This window comes from Sardina pilchardus, chromosome 17, assembly GCF_963854185.1.
Source record: "Sardina pilchardus chromosome 17, fSarPil1.1, whole genome shotgun sequence".
In the NCBI taxonomy this organism is placed as follows: domain Eukaryota; kingdom Metazoa; phylum Chordata; class Actinopteri; order Clupeiformes; family Clupeidae; genus Sardina; species Sardina pilchardus.
In genome coordinates, this window is record NC_085010.1 from 400,507 (window position 1) to 415,354 (window position 14,848).

General features: G+C 42.7%; 9 non-coding genes across 9 annotated transcripts; all 9 read left to right on the forward strand.

Annotated features, from left to right (window-relative positions):
* The first annotated feature begins 589 nt into the window (after positions 1 to 589).
* Positions 590 to 708, forward strand: LOC134062939 (5S ribosomal RNA). Its single transcript, XR_009935718.1, has one exon. It is a non-coding gene; the product is annotated as a 5S ribosomal RNA (ribosomal RNA).
* Positions 709 to 2,346: 1,638 nt separating this feature from the next.
* On the forward strand, positions 2,347 to 2,465 carry LOC134063184 (5S ribosomal RNA). The gene has a single exon (XR_009935956.1). It is a non-coding gene; the product is annotated as a 5S ribosomal RNA (ribosomal RNA).
* Positions 2,466 to 4,103: 1,638 nt separating this feature from the next.
* LOC134062940 (5S ribosomal RNA) lies at positions 4,104 to 4,222 on the forward strand. Its single transcript, XR_009935719.1, has one exon. It is a non-coding gene; the product is annotated as a 5S ribosomal RNA (ribosomal RNA).
* A 1,636-nt stretch (positions 4,223 to 5,858) lies between these two features.
* Positions 5,859 to 5,977, forward strand: LOC134062941 (5S ribosomal RNA). The gene has a single exon (XR_009935720.1). It is a non-coding gene; the product is annotated as a 5S ribosomal RNA (ribosomal RNA).
* A 1,638-nt stretch (positions 5,978 to 7,615) lies between these two features.
* LOC134062942 (5S ribosomal RNA) lies at positions 7,616 to 7,734 on the forward strand. Its single transcript, XR_009935721.1, has one exon. It is a non-coding gene; the product is annotated as a 5S ribosomal RNA (ribosomal RNA).
* Positions 7,735 to 9,372: 1,638 nt separating this feature from the next.
* LOC134062943 (5S ribosomal RNA) lies at positions 9,373 to 9,491 on the forward strand. Its single transcript, XR_009935722.1, has one exon. It is a non-coding gene; the product is annotated as a 5S ribosomal RNA (ribosomal RNA).
* Positions 9,492 to 11,127: 1,636 nt separating this feature from the next.
* Positions 11,128 to 11,246, forward strand: LOC134062945 (5S ribosomal RNA). Its single transcript, XR_009935723.1, has one exon. It is a non-coding gene; the product is annotated as a 5S ribosomal RNA (ribosomal RNA).
* Positions 11,247 to 12,884: 1,638 nt separating this feature from the next.
* On the forward strand, positions 12,885 to 13,003 carry LOC134062947 (5S ribosomal RNA). Its single transcript, XR_009935725.1, has one exon. It is a non-coding gene; the product is annotated as a 5S ribosomal RNA (ribosomal RNA).
* A 1,638-nt stretch (positions 13,004 to 14,641) lies between these two features.
* Positions 14,642 to 14,760, forward strand: LOC134062948 (5S ribosomal RNA). Its single transcript, XR_009935726.1, has one exon. It is a non-coding gene; the product is annotated as a 5S ribosomal RNA (ribosomal RNA).
* The last annotated feature ends 88 nt before the right edge of the window (positions 14,761 to 14,848 follow it).

Consider the following 14,848-nt stretch of genomic DNA (forward strand, 5'->3'; position numbering starts at 1 on the left):
ATCCCCTGTGTTTTCGCTCCGCTTAAAAAAAGGATTTTTTATTTTATTTTTTATATCCCATCAAATACTTAGTGGTTTTATATTCTCATGCATGGCCAGACACTGATTTCTCTCCTTAGCTTTGAGTATCATCTTTGTTTGAAAAGCTGAGCTTTTTTTTTTTTTTTTTACTCCAGTGACGTTTTCTAATTTACTTGTGGTAGTTTCAAATGGTGTACACCAAGTGGTTTTTGCCATGCTATGTCACCATTACAATTTCTTTAGCTTCTAAACAAATCTGTGAGCGTTTTAATCAGAGATAAAGCTGCCCTATGTGTGTTGAACTGTGAGTAAAGTATATGCACTTGCCTAACCAAACTCTTCTGTCAGTACCCTTCGTTTTTAGGATAAAGAAGGAACAGTTATTGGAAATGTTACCAAGTTTTAAATGCCATTTGTTGTATTCTTCACTTTCAAAGTTGAACTCCACGCGGAAAATGCGCCCTTGTTTTCATGAACACATACTGTAGCGTACCTCACCTTTCACAACACACGCGTCTCCAACCCGGGTTGGGGAGCTTTAAGTAGGTTACTTTGGCCGGTTGCTTTCGCTTACGGCCATACCACGCTGAACACGCCCGATCTCGTCCGATCTCGGAAGCTAAGCAGCGTCGGGCCTGGTTAGTACTTGGATGGGAGACCGCCTGGGAATACCAGGTGCCGTAAGCTTTTCTCTCCATCAGCCAGTGCAACTTTTTTTTTTTCAGGCTGTCTGTCTGTGCGTGCCTGCTCCCTAGTACGTAGATGTTCCAACCCCTTTGAATATTTGCTTCCTCCGTTTGAAAGCAAAATAAATAAATAAATAAATAAATAAATAACTAAATGCATAGGTAGGAAATATAGGCTAAGCCAGCAACAGGTCGAACAAAATTGCACGAGTTGACTGTCAACAGTTGGCGGATTGGGGGAGTTTTAGTGCTTGTTTTCATCTGGAATGTTTAGCTTATTTTTTGGGGGTGACAGCTTTGTTTTCTATGTCCCTTTAGTTTTCACCGTTTTGTACAATTCCCGGTCTCGCTGTGTTCATTCGCCCAAGAGCTGCAAAGTCATTTTTTCAACACTGCCTGAGTATGGATAATAGCCTACAGTCTGCATGGCTGTCGACATCCCAGATATTGTGGTGTTTTCCTGAACAACTGTAGGTTACTCGTTTCAGGATGTCCGAGTAGAGCGAGTGACCAAAGTTCCTGTTTTTACGCACAGCGAATTGATATTTGAAAAGCTAATATCAGCGTGCTTCATGAAGTTTTGCTTGACAGCAGTTGCTACTACATAGCCTATGTTGTCGTATTAGATGCAGCATTCGATTGACGTGTGTCTACTATTACGTATAAGGCCTATATAAACCGTGCGCTAAGGAGAAGCGCTCATTCACGTCTCCGTCGCCGGAGGGAGCGCCACGCTTTCCGTCGTTAGTGTACATTTGTGGACATGTATGGATCATTGGCTGCCAGTGACTCTAGCACACCAGTAGAGAACTGCAGTTGGAGCAGTTGTTTTTACTTTCTCCGTGGCGAAGTTGAAGCAAAGCGGATCCATGAAACAACCCTCTTCACAACACATGACCTGAAGGCGCAATCCTAACTGGCCAGAGACCCAACTCGGAGCGTCTGCATCCCGACCGGTATGTGTACGTTGTTTTCATTGAGAGGCTACGTTTCTAAAACGAAGCTTATATTTCATGAATTGTAAATTAGGGCTGTTCTCTCCAATGAAACATCCCCTGTGTTTTCGCTCCGCTTAAAAAAAGGATTTTTTATTTTATTTTTTATATCCCATCAAATACTTAGTGGTTTTATATTCTCATGCATGGCCAGACACTGATTTCTCTCCTTAGCTTTGAGTATCATCTTTGTTTGAAAAGCTGAGCTTTTTTTTTTTTTTTTTACTCCAGTGACGTTTTCTAATTTACTTGTGGTAGTTTCAAATGGTGTACACCAAGTGGTTTTTGCCATGCTATGTCACCATTACAATTTCTTTAGCTTCTAAACAAATCTGTGAGCGTTTTAATCAGAGATAAAGCTGCCCTATGTGTGTTGAACTGTGAGTAAAGTATATGCACTTGCCTAACCAAACTCTTCTGTCAGTACCCTTCGTTTTTAGGATAAAGAAGGAACAGTTATTGGAAATGTTACCAAGTTTTAAATGCCATTTGTTGTATTCTTCACTTTCAAAGTTGAACTCCACGCGGAAAATGCGCCCTTGTTTTCATGAACACATACTGTAGCGTACCTCACCTTTCACAACACACGCGTCTCCAACCCGGGTTGGGGAGCTTTAAGTAGGTTACTTTGGCCGGTTGCTTTCGCTTACGGCCATACCACGCTGAACACGCCCGATCTCGTCCGATCTCGGAAGCTAAGCAGCGTCGGGCCTGGTTAGTACTTGGATGGGAGACCGCCTGGGAATACCAGGTGCCGTAACCTTTTCTCTCCATCAGCCAGTGCAACTTTTTTTTTTTCAGGCTGTCTGTCTGTGCGTGCCTGCTCCCTAGTACGTAGATGTTCCAACCCCTTTGAATATTTGCTTCCTCCGTTTGAAAGCAAAATAAATAAATAAATAAATAAATAAATAACTAAATGCATAGGTAGGAAATATAGGCTAAGCCAGCAACAGGTCGAACAAAATTGCACGAGTTGACTGTCAACAGTTGGCGGATTGGGGGAGTTTTAGTGCTTGTTTTCATCTGGAATGTTTAGCTTATTTTTTGGGGGTGACAGCTTTGTTTTCTATGTCCCTTTAGTTTTCACCGTTTTGTACAATTCCCGGTCTCGCTGTGTTCATTCGCCCAAGAGCTGCAAAGTCATTTTTTCAACACTGCCTGAGTATGGATAATAGCCTACAGTCTGCATGGCTGTCGACATCCCAGATATTGTGGTGTTTTCCTGAACAACTGTAGGTTACTCGTTTCAGGATGTCCGAGTAGAGCGAGTGACCAAAGTTCCTGTTTTTACGCACAGCGAATTGATATTTGAAAAGCTAATATCAGCGTGCTTCATGAAGTTTTGCTTGACAGCAGTTGCTACTACATAGCCTATGTTGTCGTATTAGATGCAGCATTCGATTGACGTGTGTCTACTATTACGTATAAGGCCTATATAAACCGTGCGCTAAGGAGAAGCGCTCATTCACGTCTCCGTCGCCGGAGGGAGCGCCACGCTTTCCGTCGTTAGTGTACATTTGTGGACATGTATGGATCATTGGCTGCCAGTGACTCTAGCACACCAGTAGAGAACTGCAGTTGGAGCAGTTGTTTTTACTTTCTCCGTGGCGAAGTTGAAGCAAAGCGGATCCATGAAACAACCCTCTTCACAACACATGACCTGAAGGCGCAATCCTAACTGGCCAGAGACCCAACTCAGAGCGTCTGCATCCCGACCGGTATGTGTACGTTGTTTTCATTGAGAGGCTACGTTTCTAAAACGAAGCTTATATTTCATGAATTGTAAATTAGGGCTGTTCTCTCCAATGAAACATCCCCTGTGTTTTCGCTCCGCTTAAAAAAAGGATTTTTTATTTTATTTTTTATATCCCATCAAATACTTAGTGGTTTTATATTCTCATGCATGGCCAGACACTGATTTCTCTCCTTAGCTTTGAGTATCATCTTTGTTTGAAAAGCTGAGCTTTTTTTTTTTTTTTTTACTCCAGTGACGTTTTCTAATTTACTTGTGGTAGTTTCAAATGGTGTACACCAAGTGGTTTTTGCCATGCTATGTCACCATTACAATTTCTTTAGCTTCTAAACAAATCTGTGAGCGTTTTAATCAGAGATAAAGCTGCCCTATGTGTGTTGAACTATGAGTAAAGTATATGCACTTGCCTAACCAAACTCTTCTGTCAGTACCCTTCGTTTTTAGGATAAAGAAGGAACAGTTATTGGAAATGTTACCAAGTTTTAAATGCCATTTGTTGTATTCTTCACTTTCAAAGTTGAACTCCACGCGGAAAATGCGCCCTTGTTTTCATGAACACATACTGTAGCGTACCTCACCTTTCACAACACACGCGTCTCCAACCCGGGTTGGGGAGCTTTAAGTAGGTTACTTTGGCCGGTTGCTTTCGCTTACGGCCATACCACGCTGAACACGCCCGATCTCGTCCGATCTCGGAAGCTAAGCAGCGTCGGGCCTGGTTAGTACTTGGATGGGAGACCGCCTGGGAATACCAGGTGCCGTAAGCTTTTCTCTCCATCAGCCAGTGCAACTTTTTTTTTTTCAGGCTGTCTGTCTGTGCGTGCCTGCTCCCTAGTACGTAGATGTTCCAACCCCTTTGAATATTTGCTTCCTCCGTTTGAAAGCAAAATAAATAAATAAATAAATAAATAAATAACTAAATGCATAGGTAGGAAATATAGGCTAAGCCAGCAACAGGTCGAACAAAATTGCACGAGTTGACTGTCAACAGTTGGCGGATTGGGGGAGTTTTAGTGCTTGTTTTCATCTGGAATGTTTAGCTTATTTTTTGGGGGTGACAGCTTTGTTTTCTATGTCCCTTTAGTTTTCACCGTTTTGTACAATTCCCGGTCTCGCTGTGTTCATTCGCCCAAGAGCTGCAAAGTCATTTTTTCAACACTGCCTGAGTATGGATAATAGCCTACAGTCTGCATGGCTGTCGACATCCCAGATATTGTGGTGTTTTCCTGAACAACTGTAGGTTACTCGTTTCAGGATGTCCGAGTAGAGCGAGTGACCAAAGTTCCTGTTTTTACGCACAGCGAATTGATATTTGAAAAGCTAATATCAGCGTGCTTCATGAAGTTTTGCTTGACAGCAGTTGCTACTACATAGCCTATGTTGTCGTATTAGATGCAGCATTCGATTGACGTGTGTCTACTATTACGTATAAGGCCTATATAAACCGTGCGCTAAGGAGAAGCGCTCATTCACGTCTCCGTCGCCGGAGGGAGCGCCACGCTTTCCGTCGTTAGTGTACATTTGTGGACATGTATGGATCATTGGCTGCCAGTGACTCTAGCACACCAGTAGAGAACTGCAGTTGGAGCAGTTGTTTTTACTTTCTCCGTGGCGAAGTTGAAGCAAAGCGGATCCATGAAACAACCCTCTTCACAACACATGACCTGAAGGCGCAATCCTAACTGGCCAGAGACCCAACTCGGAGCGTCTGCATCCCGACCGGTATGTGTACGTTGTTTTCATTGAGAGGCTACGTTTCTAAAACGAAGCTTATATTTCATGAATTGTAAATTAGGGTTGTTCTCTCCAATGAAACATCCCCTGTGTTTTCGCTCCGCTTAAAAAAAGGATTTATTTTTTATTTTTTATATCCCATCAAATACTTAGTGGTTTTATATTCTCATGCATGGCCAGACACTGATTTCTCTCCTTAGCTTTGAGTATCATCTTTGTTTGAAAAGCTGAGCTTTTTTTTTTTTTTTTACTCCAGTGACGTTTTCTAATTTACTTGTGGTAGTTTCAAATGGTGTACACCAAGTGGTTTTTGCCATGCTATGTCACCATTACAATTTCTTTAGCTTCTAAACAAATCTGTGAGCGTTTTAATCAGAGATAAAGCTGCCCTATGTGTGTTGAACTGTGAGTAAAGTATATGCACTTGCCTAACCAAACTCTTCTGTCAGTACCCTTCGTTTTTAGGATAAAGAAGGAACAGTTATTGGAAATGTTACCAAGTTTTAAATGCCATTTGTTGTATTCTTCACTTTCAAAGTTGAACTCCACGCGGAAAATGCGCCCTTGTTTTCATGAACACATACTGTAGCGTACCTCACCTTTCACAACACACGCGTCTCCAACCCGGGTTGGGGAGCTTTAAGTAGGTTACTTTGGCCGGTTGCTTTCGCTTACGGCCATACCACGCTGAACACGCCCGATCTCGTCCGATCTCGGAAGCTAAGCAGCGTCGGGCCTGGTTAGTACTTGGATGGGAGACCGCCTGGGAATACCAGGTGCCGTAAGCTTTTCTCTCCATCAGCCAGTGCAACTTTTTTTTTTTCAGGCTGTCTGTCTCTGCGTGCCTGCTCCCTAGTACGTAGATGTTCCAACCCCTTTGAATATTTGCTTCCTCCGTTTGAAAGCAAAATAAATAAATAAATAAATAAATAAATAACTAAATGCATAGGTAGGACATATAGGCTAAGCCAGCAACAGGTCGAACAAAATTGCACGAGTTGACTGTCAACAGTTGGCGGATTGGGGGAGTTTTAGTGCTTGTTTTCATCTGGAATGTTTAGCTTATTTTTTGGGGGTGACAGCTTTGTTTTCTATGTCCCTTTAGTTTTCACCGTTTTGTACAATTCCCGGTCTCGCTGTGTTCATTCGCCCAAGAGCTGCAAAGTCATTTTTTCAACACTGCCTGAGTATGGATAATAGCCTACAGTCTGCATGGCTGTCGACATCCCAGATATTGTGGTGTTTTCCTGAACAACTGTAGGTTACTCGTTTCAGGATGTCCGAGTAGAGCGAGTGACCAAAGTTCCTGTTTTTACGCACAGCGAATTGATATTTGAAAAGCTAATATCAGCGTGCTTCATGAAGTTTTGCTTGACAGCAGTTGCTACTACATAGCCTATGTTGTCGTATTAGATGCAGCATTCGATTGACGTGTGTCTACTATTACGTATAAGGCCTATATAAACCGTGCGCTAAGGAGAAGCGCTCATTCACGTCTCCGTCGCCGGAGGGAGCGCCACGCTTTCCGTCGTTAGTGTACATTTGTGGACATGTATGGATCATTGGCTGCCAGTGACTCTAGCACACCAGTAGAGAACTGCAGTTGGAGCAGTTGTTTTTACTTTCTCCGTGGCGAAGTTGAAGCAAAGCGGATCCCTGAAACAACCCTCTTCACAACACATGACCTGAAGGCGCAATCCTAACTGGCCAGAGACCCAACTCGGAGCGTCTGCATCCCGACCGGTATGTGTACGTTGTTTTCATTGAGAGGCTACGTTTCTAAAACGAAGCTTATATTTCATGAATTGTAAATTAGGGCTGTTCTCTCCAATGAAACATCCCCTGTGTTTTCGCTCCGCTTAAAAAAAGGATTTTTTATTTTATTTTTTATATCCCATCAAATACTTAGTGGTTTTATATTCTCATGCATGGCCAGACACTGATTTCTCTCCTTAGCTTTGAGTATCATCTTTGTTTGAAAAGCTGAGCTTTTTTTTTTTTTTTTTACTCCAGTGACGTTTTCTAATTTACTTGTGGTAGTTTCAAATGGTGTACACCAAGTGGTTTTTGCCATGCTATGTCACCATTACAATTTCTTTAGCTTCTAAACAAATCTGTGAGCGTTTTAATCAGAGATAAAGCTGCCCTATGTGTGTTGAACTGTGAGTAAAGTATATGCACTTGCCTAACCAAACTCTTCTGTCAGTACCCTTCGTTTTTAGGATAAAGAAGGAACAGTTATTGGAAATGTTACCAAGTTTTAAATGCCATTTGTTGTATTCTTCACTTTCAAAGTTGAACTCCACGCGGAAAATGCACCCTTGTTTTCATGAACACATACTGTAGCGTACCTCACCTTTCACAACACACGCGTCTCCAACCCGGGTTGGGGAGCTTTAAGTAGGTTACTTTGGCCGGTTGCTTTCGCTTACGGCCATACCACGCTGAACACGCCCGATCTCGTCCGATCTCGGAAGCTAAGCAGCGTCGGGCCTGGTTAGTACTTGGATGGGAGACCGCCTGGGAATACCAGGTGCCGTAAGCTTTTCTCTCCATCAGCCAGTGCAACTTTTTTTTTTTCAGGCTGTCTGTCTTTGCGTGCCTGCTCCCTAGTACGTAGATGTTCCAACCCCTTTGAATATTTGCTTCCTCCGTTTGAAAGCAAAATAAATAAATAAATAAATAAATAAATAACTAAATGCATAGGTAGGAAATATAGGCTAAGCCAGCAACAGGTCGAACAAAATTGCACGAGTTGACTGTCAACAGTTGGCGGATTGGGGGAGTTTTAGTGCTTGTTTTCATCTGGAATGTTTAGCTTATTTTTTGGGGGTGACAGCTTTGTTTTCTATGTCCCTTTAGTTTTCACCGTTTTGTACAATTCCCGGTCTCGCTGTGTTCATTCGCCCAAGAGCTGCAAAGTCATTTTTTCAACACTGCCTGAGTATGGATAATAGCCTACAGTCTGCATGGCTGTCGACATCCCAGATATTGTGGTGTTTTCCTGAACAACTGTAGGTTACTCGTTTCAGGATGTCCGAGTAGAGCGAGTGACCAAAGTTCCTGTTTTTACGCACAGCGAATTGATATTTGAAAAGCTAATATCAGCGTGCTTCATGAAGTTTTGCTTGACAGCAGTTGCTACTACATAGCCTATGTTGTCGTATTAGATGCAGCATTCGATTGACGTGTGTCTACTATTACGTATAAGGCCTATATAAACCGTGCGCTAAGGAGAAGCGCTCATTCACGTCTCCGTCGCCGGAGGGAGCGCCACGCTTTCCGTCGTTAGTGTACATTTGTGGACATGTATGGATCATTGGCTGCCAGTGACTCTAGCACACCAGTAGAGAACTGCAGTTGGAGCAGTTGTTTTTACTTTCTCCGTGGCGAAGTTGAAGCAAAGCGGATCCATGAAACAACCCTCTTCACAACACATGACCTGAAGGCGCAATCCTAACTGGCCAGAGACCCAACTCAGAGCGTCTGCATCCCGACCGGTATGTGTACGTTGTTTTCATTGAGAGGCTACGTTTCTAAAACGAAGCTTATATTTCATGAATTGTAAATTAGGGCTGTTCTCTCCAATGAAACATCCCCTGTGTTTTCGCTCCGCTTAAAAAAAGGATTTTTTATTTTATTTTTTATATCCCATCAAATACTTAGTGGTTTTATATTCTCATGCATGGCCAGACACTGATTTCTCTCCTTAGCTTTGAGTATCATCTTTGTTTGAAAAGCTGAGCTTTTTTTTTTTTTTTTTACTCCAGTGACGTTTTCTAATTTACTTGTGGTAGTTTCAAATGGTGTACACCAAGTGGTTTTTGCCATGCTATGTCACCATTACAATTTCTTTAGCTTCTAAACAAATCTGTGAGCGTTTTAATCAGAGATAAAGCTGCCCTATGTGTGTTGAACTATGAGTAAAGTATATGCACTTGCCTAACCAAACTCTTCTGTCAGTACCCTTCGTTTTTAGGATAAAGAAGGAACAGTTATTGGAAATGTTACCAAGTTTTAAATGCCATTTGTTGTATTCTTCACTTTCAAAGTTGAACTCCACGCGGAAAATGCGCCCTTGTTTTCATGAACACATACTGTAGCGTACCTCACCTTTCACAACACACGCGTCTCCAACCCGGGTTGGGGAGCTTTAAGTAGGTTACTTTGGCCGGTTGCTTTCGCTTACGGCCATACCACGCTGAACACGCCCGATCTCGTCCGATCTCGGAAGCTAAGCAGCGTCGGGCCTGGTTAGTACTTGGATGGGAGACCGCCTGGGAATACCAGGTGCCGTAAGCTTTTCTCTCCATCAGCCAGTGCAACTTTTTTTTTTTCAGGCTGTCTGTCTGTGCGTGCCTGCTCCCTAGTACGTAGATGTTCCAACCCCTTTGAATATTTGCTTCCTCCGTTTGAAAGCAAAATAAATAAATAAATAAATAAATAAATAACTAAATGCATAGGTAGGAAATATAGGCTAAGCCAGCAACAGGTCGAACAAAATTGCACGAGTTGACTGTCAACAGTTGGCGGATTGGGGGAGTTTTAGTGCTTGTTTTCATCTGGAATGTTTAGCTTATTTTTTGGGGGTGACAGCTTTGTTTTCTATGTCCCTTTAGTTTTCACCGTTTTGTACAATTCCCGGTCTCGCTGTGTTCATTCGCCCAAGAGCTGCAAAGTCATTTTTTCAACACTGCCTGAGTATGGATAATAGCCTACAGTCTGCATGGCTGTCGACATCCCAGATATTGTGGTGTTTTCCTGAACAACTGTAGGTTACTCGTTTCAGGATGTCCGAGTAGAGCGAGTGACCAAAGTTCCTGTTTTTACGCACAGCGAATTGATATTTGAAAAGCTAATATCAGCGTGCTTCATGAAGTTTTGCTTGACAGCAGTTGCTACTACATAGCCTATGTTGTCGTATTAGATGCAGCATTCGATTGACGTGTGTCTACTATTACGTATAAGGCCTATATAAACCGTGCGCTAAGGAGAAGCGCTCATTCACGTCTCCGTCGCCGGAGGGAGCGCCACGCTTTCCGTCGTTAGTGTACATTTGTGGACATGTATGGATCATTGGCTGCCAGTGACTCTAGCACACCAGTAGAGAACTGCAGTTGGAGCAGTTGTTTTTACTTTCTCCGTGGCGAAGTTGAAGCAAAGCGGATCCATGAAACAACCCTCTTCACAACACATGACCTGAAGGCGCAATCCTAACTGGCCAGAGACCCAACTCGGAGCGTCTGCATCCCGACCGGTATGTGTACGTTGTTTTCATTGAGAGGCTACGTTTCTAAAACGAAGCTTATATTTCATGAATTGTAAATTAGGGTTGTTCTCTCCAATGAAACATCCCCTGTGTTTTCGCTCCGCTTAAAAAAAGGATTTATTTTTTATTTTTTATATCCCATCAAATACTTAGTGGTTTTATATTCTCATGCATGGCCAGACACTGATTTCTCTCCTTAGCTTTGAGTATCATCTTTGTTTGAAAAGCTGAGCTTTTTTTTTTTTTTTTACTCCAGTGACGTTTTCTAATTTACTTGTGGTAGTTTCAAATGGTGTACACCAAGTGGTTTTTGCCATGCTATGTCACCATTACAATTTCTTTAGCTTCTAAACAAATCTGTGAGCGTTTTAATCAGAGATAAAGCTGCCCTATGTGTGTTGAACTGTGAGTAAAGTATATGCACTTGCCTAACCAAACTCTTCTGTCAGTACCCTTCGTTTTTAGGATAAAGAAGGAACAGTTATTGGAAATGTTACCAAGTTTTAAATGCCATTTGTTGTATTCTTCACTTTCAAAGTTGAACTCCACGCGGAAAATGCGCCCTTGTTTTCATGAACACATACTGTAGCGTACCTCACCTTTCACAACACACGCGTCTCCAACCCGGGTTGGGGAGCTTTAAGTAGGTTACTTTGGCCGGTTGCTTTCGCTTACGGCCATACCACGCTGAACACGCCCGATCTCGTCCGATCTCGGAAGCTAAGCAGCGTCGGGCCTGGTTAGTACTTGGATGGGAGACCGCCTGGGAATACCAGGTGCCGTAAGCTTTTCTCTCCATCAGCCAGTGCAACTTTTTTTTTTTCAGGCTGTCTGTCTCTGCGTGCCTGCTCCCTAGTACGTAGATGTTCCAACCCCTTTGAATATTTGCTTCCTCCGTTTGAAAGCAAAATAAATAAATAAATAAATAAATAAATAACTAAATGCATAGGTAGGACATATAGGCTAAGCCAGCAACAGGTCGAACAAAATTGCACGAGTTGACTGTCAACAGTTGGCGGATTGGGGGAGTTTTAGTGCTTGTTTTCATCTGGAATGTTTAGCTTATTTTTTGGGGGTGACAGCTTTGTTTTCTATGTCCCTTTAGTTTTCACCGTTTTGTACAATTCCCGGTCTCGCTGTGTTCATTCGCCCAAGAGCTGCAAAGTCATTTTTTCAACACTGCCTGAGTATGGATAATAGCCTACAGTCTGCATGGCTGTCGACATCCCAGATATTGTGGTGTTTTCCTGAACAACTGTAGGTTACTCGTTTCAGGATGTCCGAGTAGAGCGAGTGACCAAAGTTCCTGTTTTTACGCACAGCGAATTGATATTTGAAAAGCTAATATCAGCGTGCTTCATGAAGTTTTGCTTGACAGCAGTTGCTACTACATAGCCTATGTTGTCGTATTAGATGCAGCATTCGATTGACGTGTGTCTACTATTACGTATAAGGCCTATATAAACCGTGCGCTAAGGAGAAGCGCTCATTCACGTCTCCGTCGCCGGAGGGAGCGCCACGCTTTCCGTCGTTAGTGTACATTTGTGGACATGTATGGATCATTGGCTGCCAGTGACTCTAGCACACCAGTAGAGAACTGCAGTTGGAGCAGTTGTTTTTACTTTCTCCGTGGCGAAGTTGAAGCAAAGCGGATCCCTGAAACAACCCTCTTCACAACACATGACCTGAAGGCGCAATCCTAACTGGCCAGAGACCCAACTCGGAGCGTCTGCATCCCGACCGGTATGTGTACGTTGTTTTCATTGAGAGGCTACGTTTCTAAAACGAAGCTTATATTTCATGAATTGTAAATTAGGGCTGTTCTCTCCAATGAAACATCCCCTGTGTTTTCGCTCCGCTTAAAAAAAGGATTTTTTATTTTATTTTTTATATCCCATCAAATACTTAGTGGTTTTATATTCTCATGCATGGCCAGACACTGATTTCTCTCCTTAGCTTTGAGTATCATCTTTGTTTGAAAAGCTGAGCTTTTTTTTTTTTTTTTTACTCCAGTGACGTTTTCTAATTTACTTGTGGTAGTTTCAAATGGTGTACACCAAGTGGTTTTTGCCATGCTATGTCACCATTACAATTTCTTTAGCTTCTAAACAAATCTGTGAGCGTTTTAATCAGAGATAAAGCTGCCCTATGTGTGTTGAACTGTGAGTAAAGTATATGCACTTGCCTAACCAAACTCTTCTGTCAGTACCCTTCGTTTTTAGGATAAAGAAGGAACAGTTATTGGAAATGTTACCAAGTTTTAAATGCCATTTGTTGTATTCTTCACTTTCAAAGTTGAACTCCACGCGGAAAATGCACCCTTGTTTTCATGAACACATACTGTAGCGTACCTCACCTTTCACAACACACGCGTCTCCAACCCGGGTTGGGGAGCTTTAAGTAGGTTACTTTGGCCGGTTGCTTTCGCTTACGGCCATACCACGCTGAACACGCCCGATCTCGTCCGATCTCGGAAGCTAAGCAGCGTCGGGCCTGGTTAGTACTTGGATGGGAGACCGCCTGGGAATACCAGGTGCCGTAAGCTTTTCTCTCCATCAGCCAGTGCAACTTTTTTTTTTTCAGGCTGTCTGTCTGTGCGTGCCTGCTCCCTAGTACGTAGATGTTCCAACCCCTTTGAATATTTGCTTCCTCCGTTTGAAAGCAAAATAAATAAATAAATAAATAAATAAATAACTAAATGCATAGGTAGGAAATATAGGCTAAGCCAGCAACAGGTCGAACAAAATTGCACGAGTTGACTGTCAACAGTTGGCGGATTGGGGGAGTTTTAGTGCTTGTTTTCATCTGGAATGTTTAGCTTATTTTTTGGGGGTGACAGCTTTGTTTTCTATGTCCCTTTAGTTTTCACCGTTTTGTACAATTCCCGGTCTCGCTGTGTTCATTCGCCCAAGAGCTGCAAAGTCATTTTTTCAACACTGCCTGAGTATGGATAATAGCCTACAGTCTGCATGGCTGTCGACATCCCAGATATTGTGGTGTTTTCCTGAACAACTGTAGGTTACTCGTTTCAGGATGTCCGAGTAGAGCGAGTGACCAAAGTTCCTGTTTTTACGCACAGCGAATTGATATTTGAAAAGCTAATATCAGCGTGCTTCATGAAGTTTTGCTTGACAGCAGTTGCTACTACATAGCCTATGTTGTCGTATTAGATGCAGCATTCGATTGACGTGTGTCTACTATTACGTATAAGGCCTATATAAACCGTGCGCTAAGGAGAAGCGCTCATTCACGTCTCCGTCGCCGGAGGGAGCGCCACGCTTTCCGTCGTTAGTGTACATTTGTGGACATGTATGGATCATTGGCTGCCAGTGACTCTAGCACACCAGTAGAGAACTGCAGTTGGAGCAGTTGTTTTTACTTTCTCCGTGGCGAAGTTGAAGCAAAGCGGATCCATGAAACAACCCTCTTCACAACACATGACCTGAAGGCGCAATCCTAACTGGCCAGAGACCCAACTCGGAGCGTCTGCATCCCGACCGGTATGTGTACGTTGTTTTCATTGAGAGGCTACGTTTCTAAAACGAAGCTTATATTTCATGAATTGTAAATTAGGGCTGTTCTCTCCAATGAAACATCCCCTGTGTTTTCGCTCCGCTTAAAAAAAGGATTTTTTATTTTATTTTTTATATCCCATCAAATACTTAGTGGTTTTATATTCTCATGCATGGCCAGACACTGATTTCTCTCCTTAGCTTTGAGTATCATCTTTGTTTGAAAAGCTGAGCTTTTTTTTTTTTTTTTTACTCCAGTGACGTTTTCTAATTTACTTGTGGTAGTTTCAAATGGTGTACACCAAGTGGTTTTTGCCATGCTATGTCACCATTACAATTTCTTTAGCTTCTAAACAAATCTGTGAGCGTTTTAATCAGAGATAAAGCTGCCCTATGTGTGTTGAACTGTGAGTAAAGTATATGCACTTGCCTAACCAAACTCTTCTGTCAGTACCCTTCGTTTTTAGGATAAAGAAGGAACAGTTATTGGAAATGTTACCAAGTTTTAAATGCCATTTGTTGTATTCTTCACTTTCAAAGTTGAACTCCACGCGGAAAATGCGCCCTTGTTTTCATGAACACATACTGTAGCGTACCTCACCTTTCACAACACACGCGTCTCCAACCCGGGTTGGGGAGCTTTAAGTAGGTTACTTTGGCCGGTTGCTTTCGCTTACGGCCATACCACGCTGAACACGCCCGATCTCGTCCGATCTCGGAAGCTAAGCAGCGTCGGGCCTGGTTAGTACTTGGATGGGAGACCGCCTGGGAATACCAGGTGCCGTAAGCTTTTCTCTCCATCAGCCAGTGCAACTTTTTTTTTTTCAGGCTGTCTGTCTGTGCGTGCCTGCTCCCTAGTACGTAGATGTTCCAACCCC